This window comes from Crotalus tigris, unplaced genomic scaffold (genome assembly GCF_016545835.1).
Source record: "Crotalus tigris isolate CLP2741 ecotype Arizona unplaced genomic scaffold, ASM1654583v1 scf7180000017896.192375, whole genome shotgun sequence".
Lineage (NCBI taxonomy): Eukaryota > Metazoa > Chordata > Lepidosauria > Squamata > Viperidae > Crotalus > Crotalus tigris.
The window spans coordinates 1-15,209 of NW_024096710.1; positions in this window are offsets into that span (position 1 = coordinate 1).

The window sequence follows — 15,209 nt, forward strand, 5'->3', positions numbered from 1 at the left end:
CTGAAGAAATGGATACATAAGAGGGGCCTCACAGAAGGATACATGGAGATAATCTGAAATTGTAAAGATAATGTCGGAGTAAGGTTTAGAATAAATTGAAGCTGGCAAAACAACAACAACAACAAAAAGGGCTGAAGAGAAACAAATCAGTATGTTCACTTCTCAATGAAGAGGTCAAGAAAGGGCAGAATTACTAAGTTCCTATTTCGTCTCAGTCTTTTCTGAGTATATGTTCCACAAGACAATTATGAAGAACAAAATGAAGGAATAAAGTGAGAACTTAATGGAAATATGAACAGCAAATAACTATTTATTAGAATGAGTTTGAATTTCATCGTTAGGGTATTGAAAGAACTTGCTGAGAACTTGTTTTTCTCTGGCTAAGAAACCTTGGAGAACATGTCAAGCACCATAAAACCTGAAGATATGTTTATATCTTCAGAAAGTAGCAAAAGGAGGATCCCACAAATTATAAACTATCAATATTTGGAGTTTTGGAAAACTGAGATTCTTGGTTGGCAGAAATTATATATCCTTCTGTTTTGCCTGCTTTGCACATACTTAGGATGGGATGTCCAAGCGAATAATACTTGATGGTAAAGTACTATCTGGTTGACAAGATGGTGGTTCTCTCTTATCTGTCTGTTGGCTGCTTCCTGTGTATTGTGTTAATAGCTATGTGATGATATTGCACATTGGAAGGATGTTTTTTTTTTCTGTGATTGTTGAATTATAGATGTTTTGTTATTAGGTTAATAAGAAAATTATTCTAGTTTGGTTGATTGCTGTGCGATGGTGGGATATGGAAAGTTACTGTGTGTTATCTAGTACAGTATCACAATGAATCTTCAGCACCTCCAACAATGCAACATGCCAATCATCCTGAGCTACACATATTTACTACCTTAGTTATCTGAGAAAAAGATTTTGGAATAGCGACTGATTGCAAATTGTGTATGAGTCAGCAATGTGAAGCCCTTCCAAAAACAATGCAATTTTTGGCTGAGTCAACAGAAGTACTGTTTCTTATTAATGGGAAGAAACTGTTCACTTTATTTTAAATCAAACCCTACCTTGGATGCTATGCTCTCTGCTAGGTATCAGATTTTAAGATGGATTCAGACAAAGTCAAAGAGAATGATCAAGGGATTAGGTACACAGTCCTAGACATACTGATGAAATTGGAATGTTTAGCCAGAGGAGAGGAGAGATAACTAAAGAGCAATATGATAGTGGCTGTCAGGTATCTGAAAAGACAATACCCAGAAGATTTCTGTCAAGGCATGGAATTGATGTCCTCAAACTTTTGGAAGGTTGAATATAAAGGAAAAAAATTCTACTGCTAAAGGCAGTTTGATAGTGCAAACAGTTGACAGAGAGGCAGTGGGTCCCCCCCTCCAATTAGGTACATTTAAGAAAAGGCCAGATAGCTGTCTGTCATGATTCCATTAATTTAGATTCCGGGATGGATGAAGGGATTAGATTCAATGCTCTCAATTGACTCTTCCAATTGTTTAAGTCTAGCACATCATGTAGAAAATCTTACTTGGAAAAAAGCGTTCTTGGCTGACTTATAGTTTCCAGAATTTCTATTGGAAGCTTCATTAATTAATTAGAACCTCCTCCTACAGTGTGGATTGTCATTTAAAAAAAAAACCCCAAGAATTCTGTTGTTTTGAGCTTGTTTGTGTGGTTTTCTCTGTTATTCTGATACAAGAGGAAATGAACTCATAGGGAACAGTCTAGGCTCAGAATCCTAGATGATTAGACCAATACTGTGGAAGGAAACACCGGTTTATTATTATCCACCTTATGCTTCTTGAGATGGGAGTTGTTCAAAAGCTGATTCAAGGTAACATTTAACAAATAATTTATTTTATCCAGAAACTTAATGATAAGATTAAGGCAACTGGATATTCATAAATTCTCAGTAAGCTAGTAGATCCCTTCTCACTTATGTGAGCTGAGTCACAAGTGTTTCACGCACAAATCTTTGCTAAAGAAGCAGCTCTTATTGGAGTAAGGTACCATCTATAACCACAAAGATCATTTGTCTGTGGAAGGGAGTGTCTCATGTTCTTTTTCTTGGCAAACGTAGAAGACTTAAGACGTCAAGGTGATTTTCAGGGCACAGTGTATACTGAAAAGGAAGGAAACTAGAAAGACCAGTTGTTGGGTTAATGACTAACGAAATGGAGAGTGCAATGACCAGATATAATCTGGTTGTCTTTGGCAGAAAAATCCAGGATATTGCTTAGGGCAAAGATTTAGGGCAAGAGGGAAATAATATGCTTCTAAAAGCAAGGAGGAACAACATGGTCTTTCACTGCCATTCCATTCCCATTCCCCTAAGCCATAGTGAGGATCAGTAGCCCACAATATGCAATCCTCATATCACCTTTGTCTTTTTTATATATGTGCTTGCTGGGGAATTCTGGGAGTTGAAATATACACATCTTAAACTTCCCAAAGTAGAGAACACAGTTTTAGAGGAACCACCACCTGCAAGGAAGAAATTATTGTGAAGTCATGTTACAGATTCACTTAAGAGCAGTTATTGAGATTTTAATATTTTTCTAGTTGGTCTAAGAGACTTAAAGCCTATTTATCACAATACTCTGATATATTGGTGGCATTGGCTAGGCCAGTACGATCCCTTAACAATATAGATATTCACTATAGATACAACTTCTCAAAAAAATATGCAGAGGATTGGGGTGGTTGAAATTTCCATGCTGCTGTTGCTCAGACAAGTATTTCCAAAGCCCCATTTCTATCTATCCAACTGCTATTTCATCTTGTTCAGAAGTTAATATAATTTTATGATCTGCACAGTTTATTACATGCATCACCTTCTATGCTCCAAATCAATAAGCCCCAAACAATTTTCTCCCAGAAACAAAGAAGCTAATGGTCTCTTCCCATCCTACTTTCAATAGCTGAGGGGTCTGTTAGTGATGGAATATTTTCCACCAGGCTTGCGGTAACCTGACTAGTGTAGAGACTCAGGACAGGCCAAATATTTGGGATGTATCTCTCACTTTGTCCACCAACCCAGAGGACTTTTCAGCAGAAGTATTCATCATCTGTCTGAGACCATTATTTCATTTCATCTTGTGACAGGATTGTCTCTAGATGATCCATCTTCCTTCCTTCCTTCCTTCCTTCCTTCCTTCCTTCCTTCCTTCCTTCCTTCCTTCCTTCCTTCCTTCCTTCCTTCCTTCCTTCCTTCCTTCCTTCCTTTCTCTCTCTCTCTCTCTCTCTTCTTTCTTTCTTTCTTTCTTTCTTTCTTTCTTTCTTTCTTTCTTTCTTTCTTTCTTTCTTTCTTTCTTCTTCCTTCCTTCTTTTCAATTTCTATGCCACCCACCTTCCCTACAAGGTGACTTTAGATTAGCAAAATGTTTATCTTGGAGGGGTAGCATTAAAATGATTTCACCGTGAATTAAAAAAAAAGTTGATAATATAAAGGACCCTCATATTCCTCTTCTCTGGAATGGGGGTGGGTGGGTGGATTGGGGAAATGGGCAGGGAAAAGCTTGCAATACAGCCTGGCAAAGTCCAAGATCAGATGGAGAGCAGAACTGACTAAGGTTTTGCAAGGCATCCGGCAGGAATGCCCTCTTGCCTTGCCAGGGAAACAATGGCAGCAATAAACTGAATGCAGGGAGGATGCAGGAGTTAAGCCAAGAGTTTCTTGCCAAGGTGTGCTCTGTGGCTGGGCAAAGTATGAGAAGGGGAGGATGTGGAGCAACACCATTGGCTACTGCTGTCTGAGTTCCCAGAGAAACTGTTGTGTGTGTGTGTGTGTGTGTGTGTTTAGTTACTTTTGCATATACTCTGGTCCTCTAGCCAGATTGGATTACTTGCTATTTTGCAAGCCCAGCCAATACTGCAAACAAAGGCAAGAGCACTCTAAATCATGTGCTTGTAAAGCCTATAATTAGGACTGAAAGGTGCTTATTTTCCCTGCAGAAGCCAGCAATTCAGGGTACCTGAAGGAACAAATCCCTCAGCAGTTCTTTCAGAGAGGGAAAGGCTGGGTCTGTGTGAAATAGTTATTTGTGCCACGGTTGGCTAAGGTCTTCCTGGAGTCTTTGTGTTCAGATTCAGTTCCCAAATAGCAGGCTCACTGCTTCTCTGCTAGGGGAATTAGTCATGACTGTTGTAAACGGGAATTGTACTCTCTCTGTGGTAAGATGTACTTAAAAAAAAGTCTTAAATAAATGCATGAAGCCTCTGGTAGATTAAGGCACCCTCTTTTACTTAATACCAACAAATCCCACTCCCTCCAAAACTTTGCAGGACCTGGCACATCTCGGGAATGTCCTGTTATGCAAGCAGGCTGTTCCACAAAGGCTTCCTCGGGTCACCTTCTGTGGCCAGCTGAGGCCCTGATTCTGCAGATTCCATTGCAGAATCATGGAGTTTGAAAGGGCCATGGAAGTTTTCTCGTCCTACTCCCATTCTTCAGGATATTCTTCTCTATCTATATGGATTGCTCTCTACCCCCACCCCCAGCCCCCCACCGCTTTGCCACAATGTTTATCTGGATGCCAAAGCATACAGTATGTTCCTGCAAGAATATGAGCATAAAAAAGAGTCAGACCAAAAGGTGCTCTAAAGGGAAGGTTTGACTGGGATTGCAGGTTTTGATAGAGAAGCATCACAGTTTCCACAAGAATGATACACAGAGGATGAAACCAAGTTATTCCAAATCACAAAACCAGTTCATATCTATGAGGACCATAGAAGGGAAGTATCACAATGAGTCACCGTCTGGTTCTTTGAGACAGGAGAGAGAAAGATTCATGGTCAGGTTGTTTTCAACAACCTGTCTAGGAAACCAAGTTTTTGTATTTACTTCCTTGACTGTACAACTCCATCCCAGCCCAGATAATCTTAATTACTCCCCGGCTGTATAAAGCTAGCACTTGCGCAAGTTGATCTCTCAGCTTCTGCAGTTTCTCATTTCTTTGTGGCTCAACACGTTGCATGGCCACATGATGGCACTAAGCTTAGGGTGCAGCACTTGCTTCTGGAGATATGCATGGCTGGAGCCTTTCTTGCTAGGCCTGCAGTGTTTCTCAACCTTGACAATTTTAAGGCATGTGGACTTCAACTCCCAGAATTCCACAGCCAGCTAGGGTAAAGGATTCACAGGAAGAATGCCTCTCTGTTATGTTTTCAGAACCATCTCACAGGCAACTGCAGTCTCTCCTAAAGAGGTTGCGGCCTCTCAATTTCTCTTCTTTATCCTCTGGGTTGATCCTTACTACGCTGATCTGGCCAAACTGCATCTGTAGAGTTTACTGCTGAGGGGAGGCAAAGAGTTAAGGCTAAATCATAAAGTGTCAGCAGACCTGTGATTTCCTGTCAAGTTCCAGTCATTCTCTCATTAATATTCCCATTGCTATGAGAGGGTTGCCTAGTGTCAGCCATTCAAGGAAATGGGCAGAGTAGAGATCTCGGGAACAATCTTTATTGCAGTGCAGTAGAAGAACAACATCTTAAAAACTGTTGCAAGTTTCTGTCCGTCCCATCTTTTATACTAAGCAAAAGCAAGGCAGCATTTTGAATTTCCTTCTCAGGGACTGAGCAGTCTTTCCTCAAAATCCCCTCTTAATGGTTCACTCATTCCTTCGGTATCTACATATCTTCGGTATGTAGTTGTATCTACATTCCTTTACAACTTATTTAGGGATCAAAGATCAAAGAAACGGTGGCTACTGACCCCTCCAACAGTTTAAACTCTCAACCAAGGTGTTGCTCCAATCTCAGAACAAAGTGGCAAGACCAGTTTGCCCAGATAGTGAAGTAGCTAGTCAGCAACCGGCGGACCTCATCTCAGTCCCAGCCTAGGACCATGGAGCCATTGCTTTTATCAGCTGTACCCTTTGATGCGGACTTCACATTTTCAATATGAACCCTTTGTCTCCCTGAGAGATTTCCTTACCAACTGAATCTGTGCAGAGACTTATGACTGTTTTGCACACTTATGACTGTTGCAGCATCTCCACGGTCACATGGTTAAAATTCAGATGGCTGACAACTGACTCATATTTATGACGGTTGCAGTTTCATGTGATCCCCTTTTGCAATCTTCTGACAAGCAAAGTCAATGGGGAAGCCAGATTCACTTAACAACCGTATTACTAACTTCATATATGCAGTTATTCATCTTAACAACTCAGCAAGAAAGGTCATAAAATGGGATAAAAAACAGATGTCTTACTTAGCAACATAAATTTTGCTCTAATTGTGGCTGTAAGTCGAGGATTACCTGTATTAGAATTAGAATTAGCTGAACAGTTTATACAAGGGACAACTTTCTTTCTGATTAAGAATAGCATGGATCTGAGAAACTATGTGAATTTGAGGTAACTTGAAGATTCCTTTACCCCAGATCCAAGATCTTATGAAGCGTATTAGTAAATGTCATATTCAAAATTAACCTATGTGAAGGAATTTAGTGACAAGAATTTATAGGATATGTGTTTTGTTTTTCTTCTCTGTTATGCTCCTACCTTTTTTTTGCAAAATCTACGATGATTTCCTCTATGTAGTCTGTGATTATTGACTCCAGAACTCCCTAACCATTAGGAATCACTACTCTCTGCTCATTTCTAAACTCTTGGAATGGTTGCAAAAAGCCCGTTTGGATCTCAAATCTGATTTACATGGAAGGTATTTAATGGCCTTTTATTTTAATTTAAATATGTCTATCCTTGATCTTTAGAAGATCAGTGATTAAAGTTTTTAAATTTAAAAAAATATGAATACGTTTTCCGCATTTTCTGCATAAACTCTTGATATTTTATTTAGATGAACTGCTTATCTATTCTGAAGATTATGTTTAAGTGGTTTTTAAAAAAACTTTTGTAACTAATGTTTTAATGCTAAGCTAAAGAAATATTTCTTTGAACTACGTATATTAGAATATCAGGGCTACTTCATATTCCTTGAAAGGAATTCAGGTGGATCCAGCTAAGATATACAGTACATCATCTTAGATGCTCCCTCCATTATCAGAGATGTGCATTTTGGATGCTTTGCCAATGTTTACTGTTAATTTGTTCCTTATTTTGGTTTACTGACCACACTATTGTCTCATATTAGTAAGAATGGGCTTCCCTTTAATCGATTCTGATCCCAGTCCTTCAAGCCTTCCTCTAGTGGCATTCACTTTTTAGCTCATCCCTTGTCACCCAGACCCTAGTCTCTCCTTAGTGGAGATGTGTTCCTTCTCTGTATATTCTTTTTGGCCGTTCCTATAAACTAAAATAAACTGTGATGATTTTAACAAGGAGCTGTTGATCATCAAGGAATACTTAACAGTGTTGATACCATCTCCTTGGAAGTTCTAGATACTCTCTAAAGCAGATCACAACATTCTATATACTTGTTAGAAAGACAACTTTTTAACAAGTATATAGAATGTAAAGTCAGGTGAGCACATTTTTTCTTAACATTTCAATCTCTTACATTTCTAAGTCCAAACGCAAGAAGCTGATGTGTGATATGAAGTTTTTCTTATCTTATGTCCTTCCTCCAATGTCCACAATAAGCCCATAAAACTTTGGCCTCTAGTCTCTGACATCTGTCCTGTGCTGTAGACTCCCCAGGGTAGCCTACAGCCCTGGAATTGCCAAGTATTAAATACATCCATGACTATTTCTTTTTTTTCCCTAAACTTAGCTTTCACATCTTTTATCATACTCTTAAGGAAGGATGTTATTAAAAATCAAGAAATATTATGAGTTTATATGAAAAGATTGAAACAAGATCATGTGAGGTACTAATAGCACTCTATAAAGCCTTGGTAAGACCACATTTAGAATACTGCATCCAGTTTTGGTCACCACACTATCAAAAGTCTCTAGATAGAGTTCAGAGAAAAGCAACAAAAATGGTTAGGGATCTGGAGCTAAAACATATGAAGAACGGTTGCAAGACCTGGGCATGACTAGTCTAGTGAAGAGAAGGACTGGGGTGACATGATAGCCGTGTTCCAATATTTGAGGGGCTGTCACAGAGAAGAGGGGTGCAATCTATTTTCAAAAGCACCTGAAGGTCAGACAAGGAACAATGGATGGAAACTGATCAAGGAGAGATTCAATCTAAATAGGGAGAATTATTCTGATAGTGAGAACAATCAACCAATGGAACAGCTTGCCTTCAGAAGTTGTGAGTGCTTCATCACTCAAGGCTTTCAAGAAGAGACTGGACAGCCATTTGTCAGAAATGGTATAGGGTCCTCTGCTTGAGCAGGAGATTGTACCAGATGACCTACAAGGTCCCTTCCAACTCTGTTATTCTGTAAAATTGAATAACTAGTGATGCTTGAACATCAATTCCTCCTGGTACCACATAGTTCTGCCCTACCTGCATTTAGCAGCTCTTTCCAAGCTAAGACTGATGATAATGGTCCTCAAACAGATGAGAACTAACATGTTTCTGACCCCTTCCAATAACGGGAGGTAGAGTACCACATTTTATGGGTCTTTGACCCATTGCCATTCCCTCCGCCTTTGTACATGTTGCATGCCAGTCATTAGAAATAAATGGTTTGCATCATTGAAACCTGGTTGGGAAATGTGGCTTCTGGGGTTTCAGGTATGGCACCAGCTACTACTAGGGGTGTGTGTGGGGGTGGCTGTTATTTGGGACTCTCAGAAAGCCTTTAGGGGCATTGTCCCAGATATAGCTGGAAGTGAGATTCTCCTGGTATGGTTGGTTTGTAGGAACCAGTTTGGAGGTGTGCTTGCTTGTAGTAGCCCAGCTCAAGCAACTGGATGCTACGTCTAAGTTGCCATTGGATCTCCTCAGACTTATTGTTCTGGTAAATATATTAGACTAAATATACCAAACTAAGAAATCAACTCCACTGGATTGTTAAAATTACTTTGATAAGATTTATCTATCGCTAAGTAAGACAGTTAGGTGAGTTTTGCCCCATTTTAAGATCTTTCTTGCCACAGTTGTCAAGTGAATCACTGAGTTGTTAAGTGAGTAACACGGTTGTTAAGTGAATCTGGCTTCCCCATTGACTTTGCTTGTCAGAAGGTTGCAAAAGTTTGCAAATTGAAGACTATCTGTGTTTGGGGTAACGTAACATAACGTAACGTAACGTAATGTAACGTAACGTAACGCCCTTAAAAAACATCTACAAGTTGTAGTTGGTGTAGAAAATGACTGCCCATGTGCTAACCAGCATTACCTGGTAGAGTCAGGTAATCAGTAGGTTTCCAGATAAAATTCAAGTGCTAGCTCTTGGCTTTCAAGTTCTATGTGGCTTGGGACTTACTCGCAATAGTATCTGGTTGCCCAAGACTTCCAAACATTTTTGCTGGAAGTCCTTGCTAAGAGGGGAGGAGACTTGAATTTTTCCCTTTTGCAAAGCATCCTCCCTCAAGATGTAAAATGTGGTCCTTTCTCCTGACGTTTACCAAGTTGCCAAAAACCTACTTATTCCAGAGAGCAGTTGGGATGGTTACAATAGTGATAAATTGTAATGCCATTAGTACAAATATGGAATATGATTATGCAGTGGATTTTTGTCTGTGATGTTTTATTGATTTTTTTTTAGATTTTATTGATTTAGTTTTAAGTCGTCTACATTGTGTGAAGATATTGCTGCATGCTGCTAGGGGACCTGATGGGCGAAGCAGCTTAAAAACACTTGGAATAGATGTTTCTATGTTATATAGAAGCGGTGAATGCTTCAACGCTGGAAGTTTTAAGAGATTGGACAGCCATTTGTCCGATTTCCTGCTTGAGCAGGGGGTTGGACTAGATGACCTCCAAGGTCCCTTCCAACTTTTATTATTATTGTTATTGTTTGCAAAAAGAGGAAAGCAGGTGCTTCTGCTGTTCTTCCCTGTCCTTCTCTTGCTTGTTTCATTGATGCTGGTGCAAGGCTGGCAGAGAGATTTTTAAAAAGTCAACATGGTGGCCACAACCATGTGAACAAGGCCCCCCTCCCATTTTATATACCTAAACAGGACTGGGGCTTTCATTGCACAATTGGCCTTTTTTAAACACCCCCCCCCTTGTGGATATTACTCCTTCCCCTTGGCTGGGAGTTAAATAGGTAACCCTACTTTGCTTTAGCAACAAAGTGAGCCTCTTGTATGTTTCAGAAGCTACAGTTTAGGAGTTTAATTATGCTGATTTCTAATTTTGCGTTTTTACTTTAAGAAATATAACTCTTCAGTGTGTTTGTTTATGTGTGTGTAAAATATGCGGACTCTAACATTTCTGAATGGTTCTTATTTTTTTTCAATTTTTTAAAACTTTAACAACCCCGACTTAACTATGTACGACCCCTGTCCTGACTTAGGACTTGTCTTTGCATTAAAAAAAAAAAAAAAGGATGGCTGCCTCAAGTCCATGTGACTTTTGGCAGGTTAACACTGCCATCTACTGTGAGGTTTGAAAGAGAGTAGTTTAGGCAAGGACCAAGAGGACTCTAAGTATGAAATGGGGGAAGGTAGATTTTTGAACTAGAATTAAGGGGAAGTTAACTTCAAACAGGCAAGTGGAGGTGAAGATTTCCTTTTTCAAATATAATTTTTACTGAAGAAAGTTTTAACAAGATAAAAATATTAGAACAACAAAAATAATAAAAAATAGTGAAGAAGTAAGAAAAAAATAGAAATAGAAATAAATAAAAGATTATAAAGAAGTGACTTTCCAACTTTGTCAAAGTGGTTATAAATGTGTTTGGTTTTTTGCCCTGTCTCTTTCTCTCAGGTGATTTCATAATGTCCTTTTTTTTCCAGATAAGGAGGTCAGCAATTCTGTTGAAACCTTTGTGGTGCTGTGAAAATTCAAGATCATGCAGGCCACAGAAACCTTTATTCCTCCTGTGTTGATTAATCTGACAAGGCTCCTCTTTCCCTATCTTATTTACTGTAATATATTTATTTATATAAAACTGGTTCACGTCAGCGTCTCTTACTCCATTTGGACACTGGCTGCTCAGTTCCTTGACATTGTAAGATGGCTGGAACAGGGATGATGGAAATCCAGGCCTGAAGCAACCAGTGATGGATGACATCACCCCATTCATAATGTGGCTCTAAAAATCTCAAATAAGACTAAGTTGAGCGTCAATCAGTTGAGATGGTACGTTAACAAGAAGAGGCATTGTGAAGAGGTATTTCTTTTCTATGGGAATTAGGTAATCATCTGCTTTGTACTTTTTCTGAAATGGGATATAATTGTATATAGCTGGGGTGTCAAACTTGCTGTGTCACGTGATGTGTCGTGATGTATCACAACTTTTTTTCCCTTGCCGGAGCTGGGGTAGGAGCAACTTCCGTGTGATGCATCCAGTCCGCGGGCTGGCAGTTTGACACCCCTGGTATACAGCTATCGTTGTTCGGAACAACCTGACAACAGTGGTCTATGCATTGTTGTTACTGCAATGCATTGTCAATGGGGCTATTTCTGAAAGATATAGCCAGTAACAGATGCTGCAGCAGGATGCGGTATGTGCGTCACCATTGTTCTGAACACACTACATTGGCTGCCCATTGGCTGTCAGGCTAACCTTAAAATACTTGTGGTGATATCTAAAGCCCCCAATGGTTTAGGATTGGGATATTCCTCCCTTACACATTACACATAGCTAACAGCTAATGGAGATGCATTCTTGAGGGTAGAATATTTGCTAGAGGGTTGCATAAGCAGTAACCTGAAAGGGCATTTTTAATAGAAGTGGTGCTAATTTAAAACCCAACTGTTCATCCCAAAAAATTCAAATTCAGTTCGACTTTACTGTAAGGCTACATTAACAGAATCTTGCAAGTCTGAAGGTACAAACTTCCCACCACCATTTTTAATCACCCGAACATTAGAGGGTCTGTGGCAAATCAGCACGGCCATCTTGCCATGGCCAACTCACCACAGGACAACTTGCCCTGGCCAACTCGCCATGGAAGAATTCACCATGGGACAACTCATCACAGGACAATTCAATGCGGGAGTTGTTCCTTTTATTGTTCATCAAAGCATTGCAAAAGTTGGTAGTCATAGGAATGATTTCCTGTGATACAAGAGGCAAAATAATTTTGATGAAAATGTGGTCAACAAAAATAAAAGGAGCTAAGTGAATTCTGCGATGAGTTGTCCTGCAGTGAGTTGGCCATGGCAGGCTGTCCCATGGCAAGTTGGCCATGGTGAATTGGTCACAGAGAGTTGGCCATGGTGAATTGTCCCATTCCAACAATTAGGGTAGGTCCTTCCTAATTTTCTTCCTCTAAACCAGGGGTAGTCAACCTTGGCTCTTTTATGACTCGTGGACTTCAACTCCCAGAATTCCTGAGCCAGGATGGGGGAAACTTTGGCCCCCTCATGACTTGTGGACTTCAACTCCCAGAATTCCTGAGTCAGCCATGCTGAGGGGAAAGGGAGAGGTTTCCAAGCTGAGCCATGCTGGCTCAGGAATTCTGGGAGCTGAAGTCCACAAGCCAGCATGGCTCAGCTTGGAAACCTCTCCCTTTCCCCTCAGCATGGCTGACTCAGGAATTCTGGGAATTGAAGTCCACAAGTCATAAAAGAGCCAAGGTTGACTACCCCTGCTCTAAACATTAATCCATTGGTGGCTCCTGCCTTTCTCATCTGTTTGTTTCCTAGGCTCCTCTCTTCTTCCCTTTCCCCAAGGTCATTGGTTCAATTGATTTTCTAGAGGCTTTTATTATTCCATTCAGTTTAATTCTTCTTTCTCTTCTGTCTCCAAGTTGTGCTATACGAGGTGGCTACATTGCCTATAATGTCAAATCCTCTTTACTAATTTGTTAATAGTAAACACTAATGGATATTTTAATTGCAAAATGTCTTTTATTGTTTATTTTATGGTTTGTTTTTTTAGTATATGCCATCCAAAGTCTCTTTTGTGAGATGGGTGGCTATATACTGTAAACAGGATGAATAAATACATTAAAAAACCGACTCATTCTCGCTCCATTAAGAAGGAAAGCATGTTACAGGTTCTTAGATATAGAATGAAATAATTTAGGCTTTTCTATCATCATATTATTTCAAATCAAAGTTTTTATATACTAAATGTAGTGTTTCTCCATAAATTTTGTTCTCCTCCATCTGCTATCTATTACTCAGTCTATTCAGAAAAATAAAATAAATAAAATTGCTCTTAATGCTGACTTGATACATTTGGGCTGCTGCACCTAATCATGTCAGCATGCTTCTATCATGGGATCTCAGGAGTTGTAAGATGGGATGAGCCAAGAATCTCATCCAATAAAAGCACAGATCATATTTTTGAGCCATGACAAATCACTGTTTTTTAAAGATGATTCACTACTCTGAAATTGGAGCTCCTTATTCATTGACAGAATGCCATTGGCTCACAAATGGCTTAAAATGGCTTGTAAGTGCAAAACTCAAAGTTATGACACCACTTAGTCATTAATAGGGCAAAGCTCACAGTTCTGTCTTCCTCTGGAACAACAACAAGAATTTTTTAAAATTTGGCACAATGTTCCATGACTCCAGGGGAAATCAAAACTATAGCTTGTACACATTTTCCCAAGTTCCATTTGATGGTGCATTGCTGTCCATCATTGGTATTGCTTGGTATTCAGTCAGATCTGGAGTAACTCATAATTATGCCAGGGATCTTTATCCTTATCTCCTCCACCTCCCACTGCTGCAGCAATCTTGTCTCTCATTCCTTCCAGTTTAGAAGTGGTGACAACTACTGTAGTGTTTCTACCTTCTTTACATCGTTCCTCCAGAGGGAAATATTTCTTCAGAAATGGAACATAGAACATAGATCATCTAGTCCAGTGTTCTCAACCTTTATAATTCCGTGACCCCCAACCGGTCGTAAGTCGAGGACTACTCAACTGGTCGTAAATCGAGGACTACTCAACTGGTGCAGCACCGTTTGCAGAATGGGACTTTTGGCGGGCTCAGCAGGGCAGAGACAGCCTGGACAATTCCTATTGGCTTTTGAAAGCCAATAGAATTAGACTCTATTCAAGAGAGTCTATTCCAGTGGTTCTCAACCTGTGGGTTGGGACCCCATTTGGGGTCGAACAACCATTTCACGGGGGTCGCCAAACAAGGCTGTCCGCCATTTTTTCCCCTTTTCTTTGGCCATGTCCCTTGCACCCGATGATGTATAAGTGGTTGGGGGGTCACCACAACATGGAGAACTGTATTATGGGGTCGCGGCATTAGAAAGGTTGAGAACCACTGGTCTATTCTATTGGCTTTCAAAAGCCAATAGAATAAAAGGGAGTAGCACAGTTAAGGAAAAGGGAAAAAAATGGCGGACTGCGTTGTTTGGCGACCCCCGTGAAATGGTCGTTCGACCCCAAATGGGGTCCCGACCCACAGGTTGAGAACCACTGTTCTAGTCCAACTCCCTGCACAAGCAGGAGATTCTGTACCATTTCAGACAGTCTCTTCTTGAAAGCCTTCAGTGATGAAGCACCCACAACTTCTGAAGGCAAGCTGTTCCACTGATTAATTATCTTCACTGTTAGGAAATTTCTCCTTAGTTATAGTGTGTGTGTGTGTGTGTGTGTGTGTGTGTGTGTGTGTACTAGTTATAGTTATACTATAGGGTTCCTCCTAGAGGTTATCTGGTTGATCATTGCTAGGAGTGAATCAGTGTCCGATCTATCAGGAATTTGAAGGAGACCTAATCTTCCCCAACTTTTAATTTCCATTGTACCATCCATATTAAATTTCCATAGTTTTGTGTTCAGAACATAATTCCTAGAATACCCAGAAAGGTATTGAAAAGATTATTTTCATGCATTATTATAGAAGATATCGGAATGGCCTAGAACAGTGGTTCTCAACCTGTGGGTCGGGACCCCATTTGGGGTCGAATGACCATTTCACCGGGATCGCCAAACAAGGCTGTCTGCCATTTTCCCCCCCCTTTTCTTTGGCCACGCCCCTGGCACCCGGTGATGCATAAGTGGTTGGGGGGGGTCACCACAACATGGGGAACTGTATTATGGGGTCGCGACATTAGAAAGGTTGAGAACCACTGGCCTAGAAGGACAGGAGGAGTTGCTACTAAGGCAACAGTCAGATAAAGTAAGCTTGAAAATAACCATCTCAGGCAAGCCACTCCCTCCTTCACATGAAGATTAAGTGTCAGAAGGAAGAATGATATTCAGACTAGCAGGATTCTGTTACAATAGCTGTTATTGTAAAGATACTGA